Source organism: Petromyzon marinus, chromosome 4 (genome assembly GCF_048934315.1).
Source record: "Petromyzon marinus isolate PM22_M1 ecotype Great Lakes invasive population chromosome 4, UKy_Petmar_22M1.pri1.0, whole genome shotgun sequence".
Classification (NCBI taxonomy): Eukaryota; Metazoa; Chordata; class Hyperoartia; order Petromyzontiformes; family Petromyzontidae; genus Petromyzon; species Petromyzon marinus.
The window spans coordinates 19,740,014-19,756,172 of NC_133670.1; the positions used below are offsets into that span (position 1 = coordinate 19,740,014).

General features: G+C 50.5%; 1 long non-coding RNA gene across 1 annotated transcript in view; it reads right to left on the reverse strand.

The window, feature by feature from the left end:
* Positions 1-3,491: 3,491 nt before the first annotated feature.
* LOC142909912 (uncharacterized) overlaps positions 3,492-16,159 on the reverse strand; it is a 58,089-nt gene continuing 45,421 nt past the window's right edge. Inside the window, exon 2 of the long non-coding RNA XR_012932624.1 lies at positions 3,492-5,010. This is a non-coding gene — a long non-coding RNA (uncharacterized LOC142909912). The remainder of the gene's footprint in view (positions 5,011-16,159) is intronic.

Consider the following 16,159-nt stretch of genomic DNA (forward strand, 5'->3'; position numbering starts at 1 on the left):
TTGGACTGTAATGGGCCAATTTCCATTTCTTGTCAGATGCTGATGGAAACCTCGTACATTGTTCTTTGAGTGGTGCCACGCATGCACAATACGCGTGGCAAAAGTCTTACGAGAAAGTTTTCTATAGAAATTTTAATGTGCGAAATCGCTGTAGACTAGAAAACGAATTGTGTGTCGTATATAAACACTTTATTTTGAATTCATTTTTTTCGGGGTCGATATGTTTAAAAATTACACTATTTATAGGTCACTGCAGTGCTTTATTTTTTTTATTTACTAGGCGATTTAAATGTCACCGCTAGGAACACACTGATCTCATTCTTGGGAAGTTATATGAGCATTCTAAGAGCGATTACATAACACATCTAAATGACGTCTGACGTCATGAAAAAAATAATCCCACTGTTGTTTTGTACTTTCACACTGCTCCCCGCAATCAACCCGCGCCGACAAGCATCGTGAGAGTATGTTCAAATAAGCACCACGACCCACATGGCATTTGAAAAAGCCGTCGCACATCCAAAGGGCTGTATTATACGCACACATGTAGACGTACTAGACGGCACCGTACCAGATGGGGTGGAAGACCCTGTGGGCAAAACCCAAAGGTTTCTTTTCAACAGCCAAACCCGGCCTCAGCGCAGCGCACTCCCCACGGAGCGGGCTGCTCGAGGTATGCCGTGCTTTGTTAACGTTTGTCAGTAGAAGACAAGCATCAACATAAAGGGTGGGGCTGGTGGGGTGTCAAGAATAATCTGGCTTCCTCAAACCACTTAATCATATCTGTGTTAAGCTGTTGATTTGTAGTGTGCACACGGGGCATTGGGAGGAGGTGGGCTCATTGTTACTGCCATTCAGGTGCTCAGCGCTTCGCGTTAAACAAAAAAAAACCGCGCAGCGTGGGAGCACAATAATTGAGACGGAGGCGCGAGCAGAATCGGTGCGATGCTCTGCGGCGCTCTGTTACAGTTGCGCGCGGAGCTGTAAATGGGAAGACGGAGTGAGCTCCGAGTCGGGGCACCAGCCAGCCGCGCGCTTTTTTTCGCGACGTTCGCCGATGCTCAGCCATCCCCCCACCCACCCCATTCGGGCTCGGCTCGTGCCCACGACGAGACGGGGACGGTGGTGGCGGCACGGCGGCAGCGGTGGCCGGCACCAGCAAGAGAGAGAGAGGGGGGGGTGGCCCACAGTGAGCGGCGTGGGAGGATGTGGCCAATTTGTGGCAGCCCGCAGGGGGACGGTCGCCCCGCGGGGTCCCCGCTTTAGAGCACGTTGAGGGGCGTGAAATGGCCTGTGGTGCAAGGGAGGGACGATTGTGTTGGCTCCACCCCAGAGGCCTTCTCCCACAAATTGTCAAGAGATCTCCAGGCTCCACCCTACTTCTCTCTGCCCCCCCCCCCCCTCCTAAATTAGCAACTGTCGTAAGAACATGAGGCACATATGCCGCATGCATAATTATAATGTAAAGTCTTTCTGTGCACATATGCTCTGTCTTGAATCGTTGCACAATGCGTCTCTGTTTTCGAGGAACTTTAAAATAAATACTCACATTTAGTCAAGAAATTAATGACGAAATACATGATACCCAAATGTTTTTTTTTACTATAATTTCAGTTGAACTTTTTGGGAGGCTTTGCTTTGTCCCGCCATGCACTGCACACGCGCCCCTCACCTCATGCTCATCTTTTAAATGTTATAATTGTTAAAGGAAGTGTTTTATTTAAAGAACAAAAATTCATAGCAAAGCTTCTCATGTTTGCCAGCAAATGTGACTGAACGTGAAGGGAATTAAGGAGAATATTGCATTCTCATGTAAAGCGTCGTAACGAAATATCAGCCACCAGACAATAATTTCAACGGATATTATACTGGTTCTCAATAAAGTCCTAAGTCACTTCCAGAAGTGCACACTCATTCAGCAGAAGCACCATAAGAAGTGTGTAATACGGAGCATTACTCTGCAACTACATAATAAGCAATCCCAAGCACACGTGGAGTTTCCATGAAGGATGGCCATGAGGCCATCATCACAGCAGCCAAACTTTTACACGAAATTTTTTTTATTTTATTTTACCAGCAGGTCGTGCGTTCAATCCCGACTGATGTCTGCTGTATATTTGAAGTTTGCGTCTCTCTCTCTCTCTCCTCGTGGTCGCTTGGATTTTTCTCCGGGTCCTCTGGTTTTTCCCTCCACATTTATAAACATATGTTTAGAGTATTTGGCCAAGTAGGATGCTAAGTTTCCAGGTTCGGATGTGAAAGCTAAGTTGGGGTAACAACAGTTACTCTTGCACCAGTCTTTGCAGATGTCCATCCTGCATTCTATAGCCTGAACTCTGTGTTCCGCATTAGGAGATGTGTTTTAGAGGATTTGGACAAAATTAAGAGCATAAAAACGAACTTTTGGATAAAGATAATTTACATAAAGCTCAGATGAGCAGCAGCAGCAGCTCAGTGGGAAAGGGTGCTGTCACGGAGAACTGAATGCGAGAAAGTGAAAGCTTTGGTCGTTAATGATTAACTCTGAATAATAATTTATTGTTTCATCATCCTGTGTGTGAGAGGGCGGCTTTCTCCCCAGCGCACACTCCATTCACACCGCCACCAGACACTCGCGCCGGGTCACGTGCTGCTACTGCTGCTGCCGCTGTTCATTCATTGTCAGATTCTTTGCTGCTGCAGTGGCACAATGCACGGCATAATCGCACACCTACCCCGGCCGTGACTCTGTGCAAAACGGTCCCATCTGCTGCCCCCATCGCTTAATGAGCGGCTGTGACTGCCGCTGCCACAAAAGGGGCGATCACGCAACGCTGGGCGCTCCTCGCGCCGCCCAGTCGCTCTACGTTCACGTCGAGTGCGCGCACAGACGTACGCATGCACGTTGAATTTCTTTCGCACCGTACGTAGCCAACCGTTCTAATCGGAGGTGCGGGGGAAGGAGAGCAAACTAAGCGTAAAAAGTTGCGAAGCTTCAGTGGCTTCCGAATGTCGGGCGGGCGTTTCGGACGGCCGCAGGAGCGGTGACTCGTCTTTGTTCGATGGGCCAGCCAAAAGCCGCTGGTGGTTTACGGACCTTGACGAGATCAGCATCGTGTTGTGGTTCATATATGGCAAGCACTTTGTGTTTAATGTATTGCGACCTTCTACAGTAATGTATTCGTCCGGTAAATCAGAAGCCAATGCAGCTCAGCGAGCACCGGACGGACACGGTCGGATCTTGCAGTACCCATCACGGCACGTGCCAGATAAATGTTGTACGCGCTTGCAGCTTAGTTAATGATTTTTTTGCCAGACGTCCCGTAGAGTAGCGAGTTGCAATCAATGGAGCCTCGTCGGTTACTATGCCACACGCCACCATGTTGGCTGTGGCACGACTCAGTCGGAGAGTGTGGAGTGAGTTTCGCCACCGCAGGGAGCGGGAGATGCCCAAGCAGGACCGCTCCCTGCGTCGCCTGGCTTCCCCGTTGGGTGCGTAGCGATGGAACGCCTTGAAGTGTCCGCGTTTATTGTCAGCATTATAGAATATCCCGTCCTGTTCTCATTCGTGGGTTGAGCGTTATTGCACGCTTGTATATTTACTTATGCGAAAAATAAAAAACGGCGCTTGCGAAATGGTGATGTTCAAATGATTGTTAAACTTAATCGATACATTTGAAATAGTAATTATTTTGGTGAAAAGCTGTGTTTTTTGCCATTATTTATGATAAATTAAGCAAAGTGATGTACACAAGAAGCAAGCGCACTGTTTATCGCGCTTTACTTGAGCACAACCCCAAAGGACAGCAAGAAACATCACTGTTGAAGGTGCAAAAAATATGGGATAATTTTTGTTGAAATGAGCAAGGTTTACAATTGGGAAAATAGGCAATGGAAGGGAATTACAAATCTGGGCAGTGCACAGAGGAGAGCCACGTTACATAACAACACAAACAAGGATTAAAAAAAAATGTTTTTAGTTGGGGCGCTTCCTGCAAATTACCGCACGCCGTAACACGACACCACCGTTGTGTGAAAAGTTCGCGACTCCGAAATCACCGTTTCCACCACTCCGCCACTAATTCAAACGCGTGACGTTACATTTACATCAGAGGTGCATCTTCGTTTGAGCACGACGCTATGCAAAACGACGCGAGGGCGACACATCCCGGGTGGCACGTGGTGCGAAACCAATTCCCTGCCGCTCGCAACATCGAGAAGCTCAGCCGGTGCCGCGTCCTTGCGAACGCCTCGGGCCGACGCTGAGCGAAGGAGCTGAAACCTGACCCCGCAGAAAGCGCCTTGCAGACAAAAGCCCGGGAGGAGGCATCCCACCAACGATCATCGCGCCTAACGCCACTTTGCGTCGATCCACCGTGCGGAGAATTTCCAACGGAGGAGAGGGGGAAAAAAAGCACACGTACAACGAAAGCGCGGTATTGCTTCTCCGGCGTTATAATCACGTGCTAATGAGGGTACACACGAACACCGATTGTATTGAACCTTAAAAGGACACACATCAAATAATCAACATCACCCTCGGCCACAAGAAGGCCATTATCTCTTTTAACGTCACAGCCCTAAAAGCCATTTGTGGAGACGACTTCATAGGCGACGGCGAAAAGAGACGAGCACAGTCCAGGATGGTGAGGTAACAGTTCTCCCTCGCTCATAAACGAGAGGCCTCTCATTAAGCAATTTACCCACCGCAATCCGTCCAGCAGACAGGTAAAACCTGCCGCACTCATCTGTCAATTAGGCTGGAGCCAGACAATTGTCCCCTGATCCCCTCTCGAAGCAGCGGGTGTCGCGTGCTCCCCCCCTCCTACTCGGAGCTGCCCCCGGAAGCTTTCGCTGGTGCTGCCAGGGTCCGGTTCGTAGTCCACGCGCCGGCACCGCCGCCGATCGTGCTGATGACTCAGCAGGAAGCACGGCAAGCCACAGCCGGGAGCCTCACCGCGTGCGAGGCACGATATGCGACGTGGATGCACGCTGGCGTTGCCGATCGCATCCACCGTAATGCGTAGTTCTCTGCGTAACACAACAACAAAAAAATTAACGAAAACTGAACTATTTTTATTTGATTTTAACAGGTAAGGCCCAACGAGCCATATACAGTGAGGGAACAAAGTATTTGATCCCCTGCTGATTTTGTACGTTTGCCCACTGACAAAGAAATTATCAGTCTATAATTTTAATGGTAGGTTTATTTGAACAGTGAGAGACAGAATAACAACAACAGAATCCAGAAAAACGCATGTCAAAAATGTTAAAAATTGATTTGCATTTTAATGAGGGAATTAAGTATTTGACCCCTCTGCAAAACATGACTTAGTACTTGGTGGCAAAACCCTTGTTGGCAATCACATAGGTCAGATGTTTCTTGTAGTTGGTCACCAGGTTTGCACACACCTCAGGAGGGATTTTGTCCCACTCCTCTTTGCAGATCTTCTCCAAGTCATTAAGGTTTCGAGGCTGACGTTAGCAACTCGAACCTTCAGCTCCCTCCACAGATTTTCTATGGGATTAAGGTCTGGAGACTGGCTTGGCCACTCCAGGACCTTAATGTGCTTCTTCTTGAGCCATTCCTTTGTTGCCTTGGCCGTGTGTTTTGGGTCATTGTCATGCTGGAATACCCATCCACGACCCATTTTCAATGCTCTGGCTGAGGGAAGGAGGTTCTCACCCAAGATTTGACGGTACATGGCCCCGTCCATCGTCCCTTTGATGCAGTGAAGTTGTCCTGTCCCCTTAGCAGAAAAACACCCCCAAAGCATAATGTTTCCACCTCCATGTTTGACGGTGGGGATGGTGTTCTTGGGGTTATAGGCAGCATTCCTCCTTCTCCAAACACAGCGAGTTGAGTTGATGCCAAAGAGCTCCATTTTGGTCTCATCTGACCACAACACTTTCACCCAGTTGTCCTCTGAATCATTCAGATGTTCATTGGCAAACTTCAAACGGGCATGTATATGTGCTTTCTTGAGCAGGGGGACCATGCGGGTGCTGCAGGATTTCAGTGCTTCACGGCGTAGTGTGTTACCAATTGTTTTCTTGGTGACTATGGTCCAGCTGCCTTGAGATAATTGACAAGATCCTCCCGTGTAGTTCTGAGCTGATTCCTCACCGTTCTCATGATCATTGCAACTCCACGAGGTGAAATCTTGCATGGAGCCCCAGGCCGAGGGAGATTGACAGTTCTTTTGTGTTTCTTCCATTTGCGAATAATCGCACCAACTGTTGTCACCTTCTCACCAAGCTGCTTGGCAATGGCCTTGTAGCCCATTCCAGCCTCGTGTAGGTTTACAATCTTGTCCCTGACATTCTTGAAGAGCTCTTTGGTCTTGGGCATGGTGGAGAGTTTGAAATCTGATTGATTGATTGCTTCTGTGGACAGGTGTCTTTTATACAGGTAACAAACTGAGATTAGGAGCACTCCCTTTAAGAGTGTGCTCCTAATCTCAGCTTGTTACCTGTATAAAAGACACCTGGGAGCCAGAAATATGTCTGATTGAGAGGGGGTCAAATAGTTATTTCCCTCATTAAAATGCAAATCAATTTATAACATTTTGACATTCGTTTTTCTGGATTGTTTTGTTGTTATTCTGTCTCTCACTGTTCAAATAAACCTACCATTAAAATTATAGACTGATCATTTCTTTGTCAGTGGGCAAACGTACAAAATCAGCAGGGAATCAAATACTTATTTTCCCTCACTGTAGCTCTTATTAAGAAGTGACCTGGCCACAAATGATAGCTCAATGCAGTGGTTTATCATGTGGAAATGTATAGCGGCCAAATAATGTAAATGCACGTTTTCTTTTATGCACACGACCACGGGGAGAAAATGCAAACTCAAAAATATACAGCAGGCGTCAGGGTCGGGATCAATCCAACGACCATCTCGCCACCGTGGCTCCCCCAACAATAATACAGTAAACATTGCAAACTCTGGGCCCTTGCTAGCCGAAGAGGCAGTTGCCTTATTTTGGCCTAGTCCACGAGCCGGAAAATATCTCCGTACCCAGCAAACCGCATTCTGTGTATACTACTCGCGATGTCCGTGAGCTACAAGTCACGTGCCACCTACACCAGTCTACTGGGAAGGAAGTCAGCGAGAGGCGCTAAGCCCTGCGTAGTCGAGGCGAGCCTGGTATGCAGTCCGCAGTGCCAGGTGGCAAGCTGCGGTCTGCGGGACTGTACCGACAAGACTCACATGAGCACTGCAAGGCGCTCGTCTCCATTGGCAGCCATGGGGCAAGTGGTGGAAATTCCACATTCCAAAAGTGGGGGCTAGTATATTGACAGGACAACCGCTGTTCACTTCTCACGGAGTATTTTCTCGTCGAAATACAACGCATGCACGCATACATGCACGCATACATGCACGCACACAATATCATTCGATACATACTTACAAAAATATCCAACTACAGCACACATATACCTAATAGCACGCATTGCATAAAGACAAAGATCCACCGTATAGTCTTAACAGACTGTTGGGGCAAGTGCTGTTAGCGGGCACCTATGCAGGCCGGCACGGCACACGAGGGGGTGGGTGGCCAACACCACGCCCGAACGCCTTTGTCTCCCCAGTGATGATGTGTATACACCGCACCAGATACTAATTTGACCTAGGGCAGGCCTAAAACCGGTTCAGATAATCGTCACTGGTGCTGGCCGTGAGCGGGAATCGAACCCGGATCACCAAGGTAGCAGCGCAGTGCGCGAATCGCTACATTACTCACACACACATCGCAGGCTCAAAATACTCCAGCCCAAAATCATTAACTGCTATAAACAGCGCTCATGCTAAAGGAATGCATTTTCAGCCTCTGCTTATAGACTAGATAAAACAATGTTTGTTGGTAAAATTGTACAGGTTTACCCCCTTCGATTGTCATCATTCTAACAACTATATATATATCCCGTGACTTAATTTGACGAAAAACCACAATGAATACGAATAAAACGGTTCCGTATTCTCTTGCCTTCATCATCTTGTTATCGTCTTAAACAATCGTGGATGCGATAAACAAAAACGACCTCAGTTAAGGCAGGTTTTAGACCAAGCATTCGTTAGGGCAGCCTCTGACCTGGCGCGTCGATATCTGCGAATGCTACGGCACACCGGCTCCCTCTCAGTGACGGCAATGTGTAAAACATCATTTCTCTACCCTTCTTGGACGGAAAAAAAACGCCAACAAGTTATTTATAGTAGACGTATGAACTTTACAAAGCACGTTAACAGCACTGAATTGTAGTGCAAAGCTTAGGCCGTAAATGCGACAATAAGCTCGCGTAAAAAAAAACGAATTCAACATCGACGGTGCAATTAATGTCAAGGGCCTTCGATTAATCCCTCCCAACCCCCTGCTCACGTCTCGCGATTCCCAATCGAGTGGTCGCTAAATGGACGGTTTAGGAAGATTTCCCTTCCATTGCACGGAATTGATTGGCGAGGGGGGGGGGGCAATTTCACAACCACACAGCTGGTGGCCGTGACGGCGCTGTCCAGCACGGGACACACGAGGGGGTGGATGGCCAGCCCTTGTCTCCCTCGTGCCGAGGCTTTTACACACCGCACCAAGGAACTCATTTTAGGCTGAGTCGACCCAGGGGAGGCCCACCACCGGTTCAGGTAAATCGTCACTGGCGTTGGCCGTGAGCGGGAATCGAACTCCGGGGTTTGGTCGCGCAGTGCGCTAACCGCTACGCCACCGCTCCTCACGCACGCGCGCACAGCAGACACCGCGGCGCCCAGCCTGATAACCACCGCCGCGGAGCCCACGCAAAGCCCCAAGCCCTTCCACTTTAGTTAACAGCCAAAACCTCAATCCCCAGGCTGCCGTGGTCGAGAGAGCGAGCCGCGGCTGTGTTGTGACCTGTCTAATCTGCGGCGCCTCATCTTACACTGGTACAGCATCGCGCCGTAAAGCCCCTGGGATTTGGTGCGGAGATCCATCTCGCTACGTCTGTGTCCGAGAGTGGCTGAAGCTTGCGGGGTTCGAGCGACAGCGACGTGACGGAGACTTCCTCGGAATGAGAAAAAAAATGTTTTGCTTCGTCACCGCCGCCCCCCCCCCCCCGCGGCGGTCTAGGGGTCGGTCGGATTGCGCATCTGCGATTCGATTCTCAAGCGACTCGTCTCACTCCACCGAGTCAACACGAAATCTTTCCCTAAGCGTTATTCCAAATGAAAAACGCAGTCTCACTCCACCGAGTCAACACGAAATCTTTCCCTAAGCGTTATTCCAAATGAAAAACGCAGTTTCGGGAAGTTGTTTTTAAGAAAAAAAAGTTTAATGCGAAAAATTTACGTGCTTGCCGGATAAGTGTTGAAGGTGGTGGCTAAGTGGTGTAGGTGTAGGGTAAGTGGTGTAGGTGTAGGGTAAGTGGTGTAGGGTAAGTGGTGTAGGTGTAGGGTAAGTGGTGTAGGTGTAGGGTAAGTGGTGTAGGTGTGGGGTAAGTGGTGTAGGTGTAGGGTAAGTGGTGTAGGTGTAGGGTAAGTGGTGTAGGGTAAGTGGTGTAGGGTAAGTGGTGTAGGTGTAGGGTAAGTGGTGTAGGTGTAGGGTAAGTGGTGTAGGGTAAGTGGTGTAGGGTAAGTGGTGTAGGTGTAGGGTAAGTGGTGTAGGTGTAGGGTAAGTGGTGTAGGTGTAGGGTAAGTGGTGTAGGGTAAGTGGTGTAGGGTAAGTGGTGTAGGTGTAGGGTAAGTGGTGTAGGTGTAGGGTAAGTGGTGTAGGTGTGGGGTAAGTGGTGTAGGTGTAGGGTAAGTGGTGTAGGTGTAGGGTAAGTGGTGTAGGGTAAGTGGTGTAGGGTAAGTGGTGTAGGTGTAGGGTAAGTGGTGTAGGTGTAGGGTAAGTGGTGTAGGTGTAGGGTAAGTGGTGTAGGGTAAGTGGTGTAGGTGTAGGGTAAGTGGTGTAGGTGTAGGGTAAGTGGTGTAGGGTAAGTGGTGTAGGTGTAGGGTAAGTGGTGTAGGTGTAGGGTAAGTGGTGTAGGTGTAGGGTAAGTGGTGTAGGTGTAGGGTAAGTAGTGTAGGTGTAGAGTAAGTGATGTAGGGTAAGTGGTGTAGGTGTAGGATAAGTGGTGTAGGTGTAGGGTAAGTGGTGTGGGTGTAGGGTAAGTGGTGTAGGGTAAGTGGTGTAGGTGTAGAGTAAGTGGTGTAGGTGTAGGGTAAGTGGTGTAGGTGTAGGGTAAGTGGTGTAGGGTAAGTGGTGTAGGTGTAGGGTAAGTGGTGTAGGTGTAGGGTAAGTGGTGTAGGTGTAGAATAAGTGGTGTAGGTGTAGGGTAAGTGGTGTAGGTGTAGAGTAAGTGGTGTAGGTGTAGGGTAAGTGGTGTAGGTGTAGGGTAAGTGGTGTAGGTGTAGGGTAAATGGTGTAGGGTAAGTGGTGTAGGTGTGGAGTAAGTGGTGTAGGTGTAGGGTAAGTGGTGTAGGTGTGGAGTAAGTGGTGTAGGTGTAGGGTAAGTGGTGTAGGGTAAGCGGTGTAGGTGTAAGGTAAGTGGTGTAGGTGTAGGGTAAGTGGTGTAGGTGTAGGGTAAGTGGTGTAGGGTAAGTGGTGTAGGTGTTGGGTAAGTGGTGTAGGTGTAGGGTAAGTGGTGTAGGTGTTGGGTAAGTGGTGTAGGTGTAGGGTAAGTGGTGTAGGTGTAGGGTAAGTGGTGTAGGGTAAGTGGTGTAGGTGTAGGGTAAGTGGTGTAGGGTAAGTGGTGTAGGGTAAGTGGTGTAGGTGTAGGGTAAGTGGTGTAGGGTAAGTGGTGTAGGGTAAGTGGTGTAGGTGTAGGTTAAGTGGTGTAGGTGTAGGGTAAGTGGTGAAGGGGTAGGGTAAGTGGTGTAGGGTAAGTGGTGTAGGTGTAGGGTAAGTGGTGTAGGGTAAGTGGTGGTGTAGGTGTAGGGTAAGTGGTGTAGGTGTGGAGTAAGTGGTGTAGGTGTAGGGTAAGTGGTGTAGGTGTAGGGTAAGTGGTGTAGGGTAAGTGGTGTAGGTGTAGGGTAAGTGGTGTAGGTGTAGGGTAAGTGGTGTAGGGTAAGTGTTGTAGGTGTAGGGTAAGTGGTGTAGGTGTGGAGTAAGTGGTGTAGGTGTAGGGTAAGTTGTGTAGGGTAAGTGGTGTAGGTGTAGGGTAAGTGGTGTAGGGTAAGTGGTGTAGGTGTAGGGTAAGTGGTGTAGGTGTAGGGTAAGTGGTGTAGGGTAAGTAGTGTAGGTGTAGGGTAAGTGGTGTAGGTGTAGGGTAAGTGGTGTAGGTGTAGGGTAAGTGGTGTAGGGGTAGGGTAAGTGGTGTAGGTGTAGGGTAAGTGGTGTAGGTGTAGGGTAAGTGGCGTAGGTGTAGGGTAAGTGGTGTAGGTGTGGGGTAAGTGGTGTAGGTGTAGGGTAAGTGGTGTAGGTGTAGGGTAAGTGGTGTAGGTGTAGGGTAAGTGGTGTAGGGTAAGTGGGGTAGGTGTAGGGTAAGTGGTGTAGGTGTGGAGTAAGTGGTGTAGGTGTAGGGTAAGTGGTGTAGGTGTAGGGTAAGTGGGGTAGGGTAAGTGGTGTAGGTGTAGGGTAAGTGGTGTAGGGTAAGTGGTGTAGGTGTAGGGTAAGTGGTGTAGGGTAAGTGGTGTAGGTGTAGGGTAAGTGGTGTAGGGTAAGTGGTGTAGGTGTAGGGTAAGTGGTGTAGGTGTAGGGTAAGTGGTGTAGGGTAAGTGGTGTAGGTGTAGGGTAAGTGGTGTAGGTGTAGAGTAAGTGGTGTAGGTGTGGAGTAAGTGGTGTAGGTGTAGGGTAAGTGGTGTAGGGTAAGTGGTGTAGGGTAAGTGGTGTAGGGTAAGTGGTGTAGGTGTAGGGTAAGTGGTGTAGGGTAAGTGGTGTAGGTGTAGGGTAAGTGGTGTAGGTGTAGGGTAAGTGGTGTAGGGTAAGTGGTGTAGGTGTAGGGTAAGTGGTGTAGGTGTAGGGTAAGTGGTGTAGGTGTAGGGTAAGTGGTGTAGGTGTGGAGTAAGTGGTGTAGGTGTAGGGTAAGTGGTGTAGGTGTAGGGTAAGTACGGGGCGTGTTTTGTTCATCCAAATCCCGAACCTCCCTCTCGCAAGCAGCACAAAATGTTGGCGGAGTTTTCACTGCGTTGGTTCCCGGAGCTCAGTAAGTTCCGTGGAATGGGCGTTGTGAATGTAAACTCGGTGGCCAAGTCACAGGTAAACGAGCAGCCAATCATCGGTTGAATTACGCTCACTTGAGAGAGGGGGCGAACGTGGAAAATAAATAAACGCGGCATCATGTATTATGCATAAGTCGATTGTAATAAAGGATTAAAGCACTTGTGCATTCATGAGCCTATTGCTGTTACAATAGCGCGTCGTCTCAAAGTGCCAACTTGAGTTGAATTCCCGTTTTGTTCTGCCACACCAGCGCAGTTGCGTCACCCGCGGCGTTCGAGTGGCGAGAATCGTGAGCGCATCGCAGCGGACCCTGGGAGCGCCTCTCGACACGAAGGATGATTCCCCCCCCCCACGCCGCCCCCTGGACGTTCATCCGAGAAGGAAGAGCATCTTAAGGTCCAGAATCCCTCGTGCGCCTCGGCGCGTATTTGTATTTCTTCTCTCTCGTCGCAGGGGTTACGATGTGGAAGGTGCAGCCGCGCAACGGCTCGCTCGCTCGCCGTCGCGTCGGACATGAGGGCTCTCGCCAACGGGGAGTTCTGTAAAAGCCACGCTCGACAGCACCTCGGCCGACTTTACTCCACCAGTCGCGACCTTTGAGATCAACTCTCTGCGGTGCCACCCATTTATACGGCTGGGTGGACAGAGGCAGTGAGTGGTGGGGGGGGATTAACAAAACTTTCTCCATTGTGTTATTGCAGAGGCACGATGGGGATTTCCACCGCGGGAACCACCTCGCAGGCTGCTGCTGCGGCGGCGAATCCTGCTCGCGGGTCGAGGATATTATCTTGTTATTTTGACTGTCGCGGTGCAGTTGCCCCGTGGGGGGACGGAGGAGGAGGGAGGGGGGGGGGAACACCCGGGCTTGGCTTGTCTGGTGAGCACCTGCCGATAAATAACGCGACGCGCGGGGCCCCAGCCTGCGTGGAGCCACCGCGCCGTAAATCACGCGTCGAGAGCGGCGCTCGTGTGACACGGACGCGTCTCGCGCTCCTCCTCGCGTCTACGCAGTGGGGGGAGGGCGGTGGTGGTGGCAGTGGTGGCGGTGGTGGCGGTGGTGGCGGTGGAGGTCCTCGCGTCCGCGTTCGCGCCGCCGCACTCCCGCGTGAGATATTCAACCCAAGCCGCGCCTCCTCCCCTCCCGAGGATTCATTGTTGCGCGTCGCTCGCTCTTTGGAAGTCACGAAGCGCTTAACGGTGGAGTCGGTGGATATAATTCATTGGCTGTTCAATTACATCTCTGGCCTGGCCGATGAATAAACAATCTCATCGCCATTGACAAACGTTGTTTGTTGCTTCCAGCGGCGGCGGGCAGAAAAATAAACTCAGACAAATGTTTGAATGTGAACAACAGATTTAAGACTAATTTCTCAAGAACCCCCTTTTTGTGTTTAATTTGTTGTCCCCAACCCGCACCTCCGACGAGCACGATTGGCTACGTACGGCGCGAAAGAAGTTCAACACACAGTACGTGCGTACATTATATAAAAGTCAGCCTCTCCATGCCCACTGCAGGAATAGGGTCAGCATGATTCATCGGCGAGGTCCTCCTGAAGCCCTTCACGGGGGGAGGTAAAAAGCGACATCTGCCACGCTCGCGTTGTCGTGGCGACACCGCCCCACGCGAACGAGAGAAGAGACGGGAGAAGAGACGGGAGTTCGCCTGCCATGGCTCGGAGTTCGTTTGCCAACGCCGAAACCCCCACCACCACCACCCCCACCACCCCCACCACCACCCCCACCACCACCATCACCACCCCCACCACCACCACCCCCACCAACCTCGGCCACACCGCAATCGAAACAATTCATGAGATAACTTTTCGAGAAATCACCTCTAGAATCGTCGCGCACGAAATATAAGCCGCGTAACTTATAACCGTGCGACGTTCTTCCCTTGGTCCGAGTGAGACCAATTTGAGAAGTCGACTCGCCCGCGTCGGTGTCGCGGTTCCCCTCCACGCGCGTGCCAGCGACGGCTCGGAGTGAGGAGGCTCGAAGAGCGAGAGAGAGACTGAGACAGAGAGAGTGAGCGCGGCGATGTTGTGAAGCGAACGCGTTGACGTGACCTCTCACGTTCAGGAGGGAATCGCGTTGGCGTGCGCTGCGTTAAGCCAGCCCGCAGACTCGCTGGCGGGGCCTGGGGCTTAAGACGCCAAAAGGTGCAGCTCAGCCGCCGCCCGGCACCGGGGGCTCAGCCGCGTCTTTTGTTCCACCTGACCCGTGTACCTTGCCCGAGATGTTTATAACCGCAGCGCATTTGCTGCGTCCGAAATTAATCTTTTCTGGGATTTTCACGGCGACGAACGCCGCCAGATGTCCGGCGCGCGCAGGGTTTCTAGGAAGGCCTTGTGAAAGAAAGAACCCTTCACGTTGTTTACAAACAGTGCGGGGGATACGCATGAAAGAGGTGACGTCGTAATGAACCTGTGTTTGAGAGGAGGTATGTCTGCGAGTGTGTGTTGGTACAGGAATACGTGTTCACACACACACACACGCGCATACACGCATTCCGTACCTGTATTTGTGCATGCGCGAGCGTAACATTCTGAAGAGTTTTAGGTTTCACAGTTATGTGATAATCATTTCAACTTGCTTCGCCGCCGAACAGTGCTCGCTCTCGAATAGAGAGGAGGAGCCACGGACGAGCGGAGTAGGGGGCAGCAGCAGCCACGCGGTGGGCCCGCATCTACCAATCATTGCCCAAGCTCTGTGGTCCTCTATATGTTAATGCGGTATCGGCCAATTCATGGGAGAGTTTATATGTGGGAGGGAACCGGGGCGCCTAGAGAAAACCCACGCATGGATTGCGTTCACGTAAAAACTCACGTATGGATTGCGTTCACGTAAAAACTCACACATGGATTGCGTTCATGTGAAAACTCATATCAGCACAAATCTCTCATGGGTTCAAGGGTTGCTTGTTGTTGCCTTCCCAGCATTTGAACATTTCCTCCAGAACAAAAAAACAATCTGACAATTCGGCATCCTCCTCTTTCACACTTAGCCGCTAGTGACTTGAGCAACGGCACGAGGGATCGCGGATAAGGTAACACGGGGGAAGCACGCAACGCATTTTAGAACAGCCTTTTGTGTTCAGTTTGTTGTCCTTCCCCCGCACCTCCGATCAGCACGGTTGGCTACGTACGGCGTAAAAGAAGTTCAACATACTTGCATACGACGCGCACAAGATGAGAGCAATAGTGACGCTTTTACAACCCCTGGACCGTTGCTCACGAGGGACACACAGCGGCCGAGGGCGCAGCGAGAGGCGCCACTCTGGGTCGTAATTTATAAATATATTTTTATTATTACAAATATATAGTTTTATATTTGACTAGATATGGCCCACTGAGCTACATGGCCCTTGTGCAGAAGCGACCTGGCCACAAATCATAGCTCAACGAAGTGGCTTATCATCATCATCATCACCACGTGGAAATGTTTAGCAGCGGCCAAACACGTGACGTTGATTCTAAATGTGGAGGGGGAGGAAAAAAAAATACTCGATCCGTGCGCCGTCACTCAGACGCAACATCACCACAGCGGAGTGCTCGAACCTTGCGCACTCAACCGCCACTTGGGACCGCATTGCCCCTCCTCTCTCCGAACTCACAACCCACCGCTCTCCCGTCGCACAACTGCACGGCATCATTCCTCCACAACGGGGGATGGAGATAATTTTATTCTCGCTCGGGCTGAACACGGCTTTCGATTGCCGTTGGCGGGCAACCACACATTGACACGCAGCTCAGTCACTTTCATCACTCCAAGAGAAGCCCACCAACGCAGCGACAGGAGTGACTAAGTGTGCTCAAATTTGAAATGTTGCCCTCTGAGCACTCGATTGTCGTGGCTGGGCCTGCTGGGAGGCCTTTTCGACGCGTTAGGCCTCGCATGGCCGTAACCAACGTAGTGGCAGGCCGTAGATTCCCCCATTCCTGCACTTCAACACGAATGGCGATAAATCAGTAATTCCACTTGAAATTTTATTATATACGTGTTGTTTTCGCTCATCCAGAAGCTGTCTTATTTTAGCACACATAGATCGAAGAATAATGGCA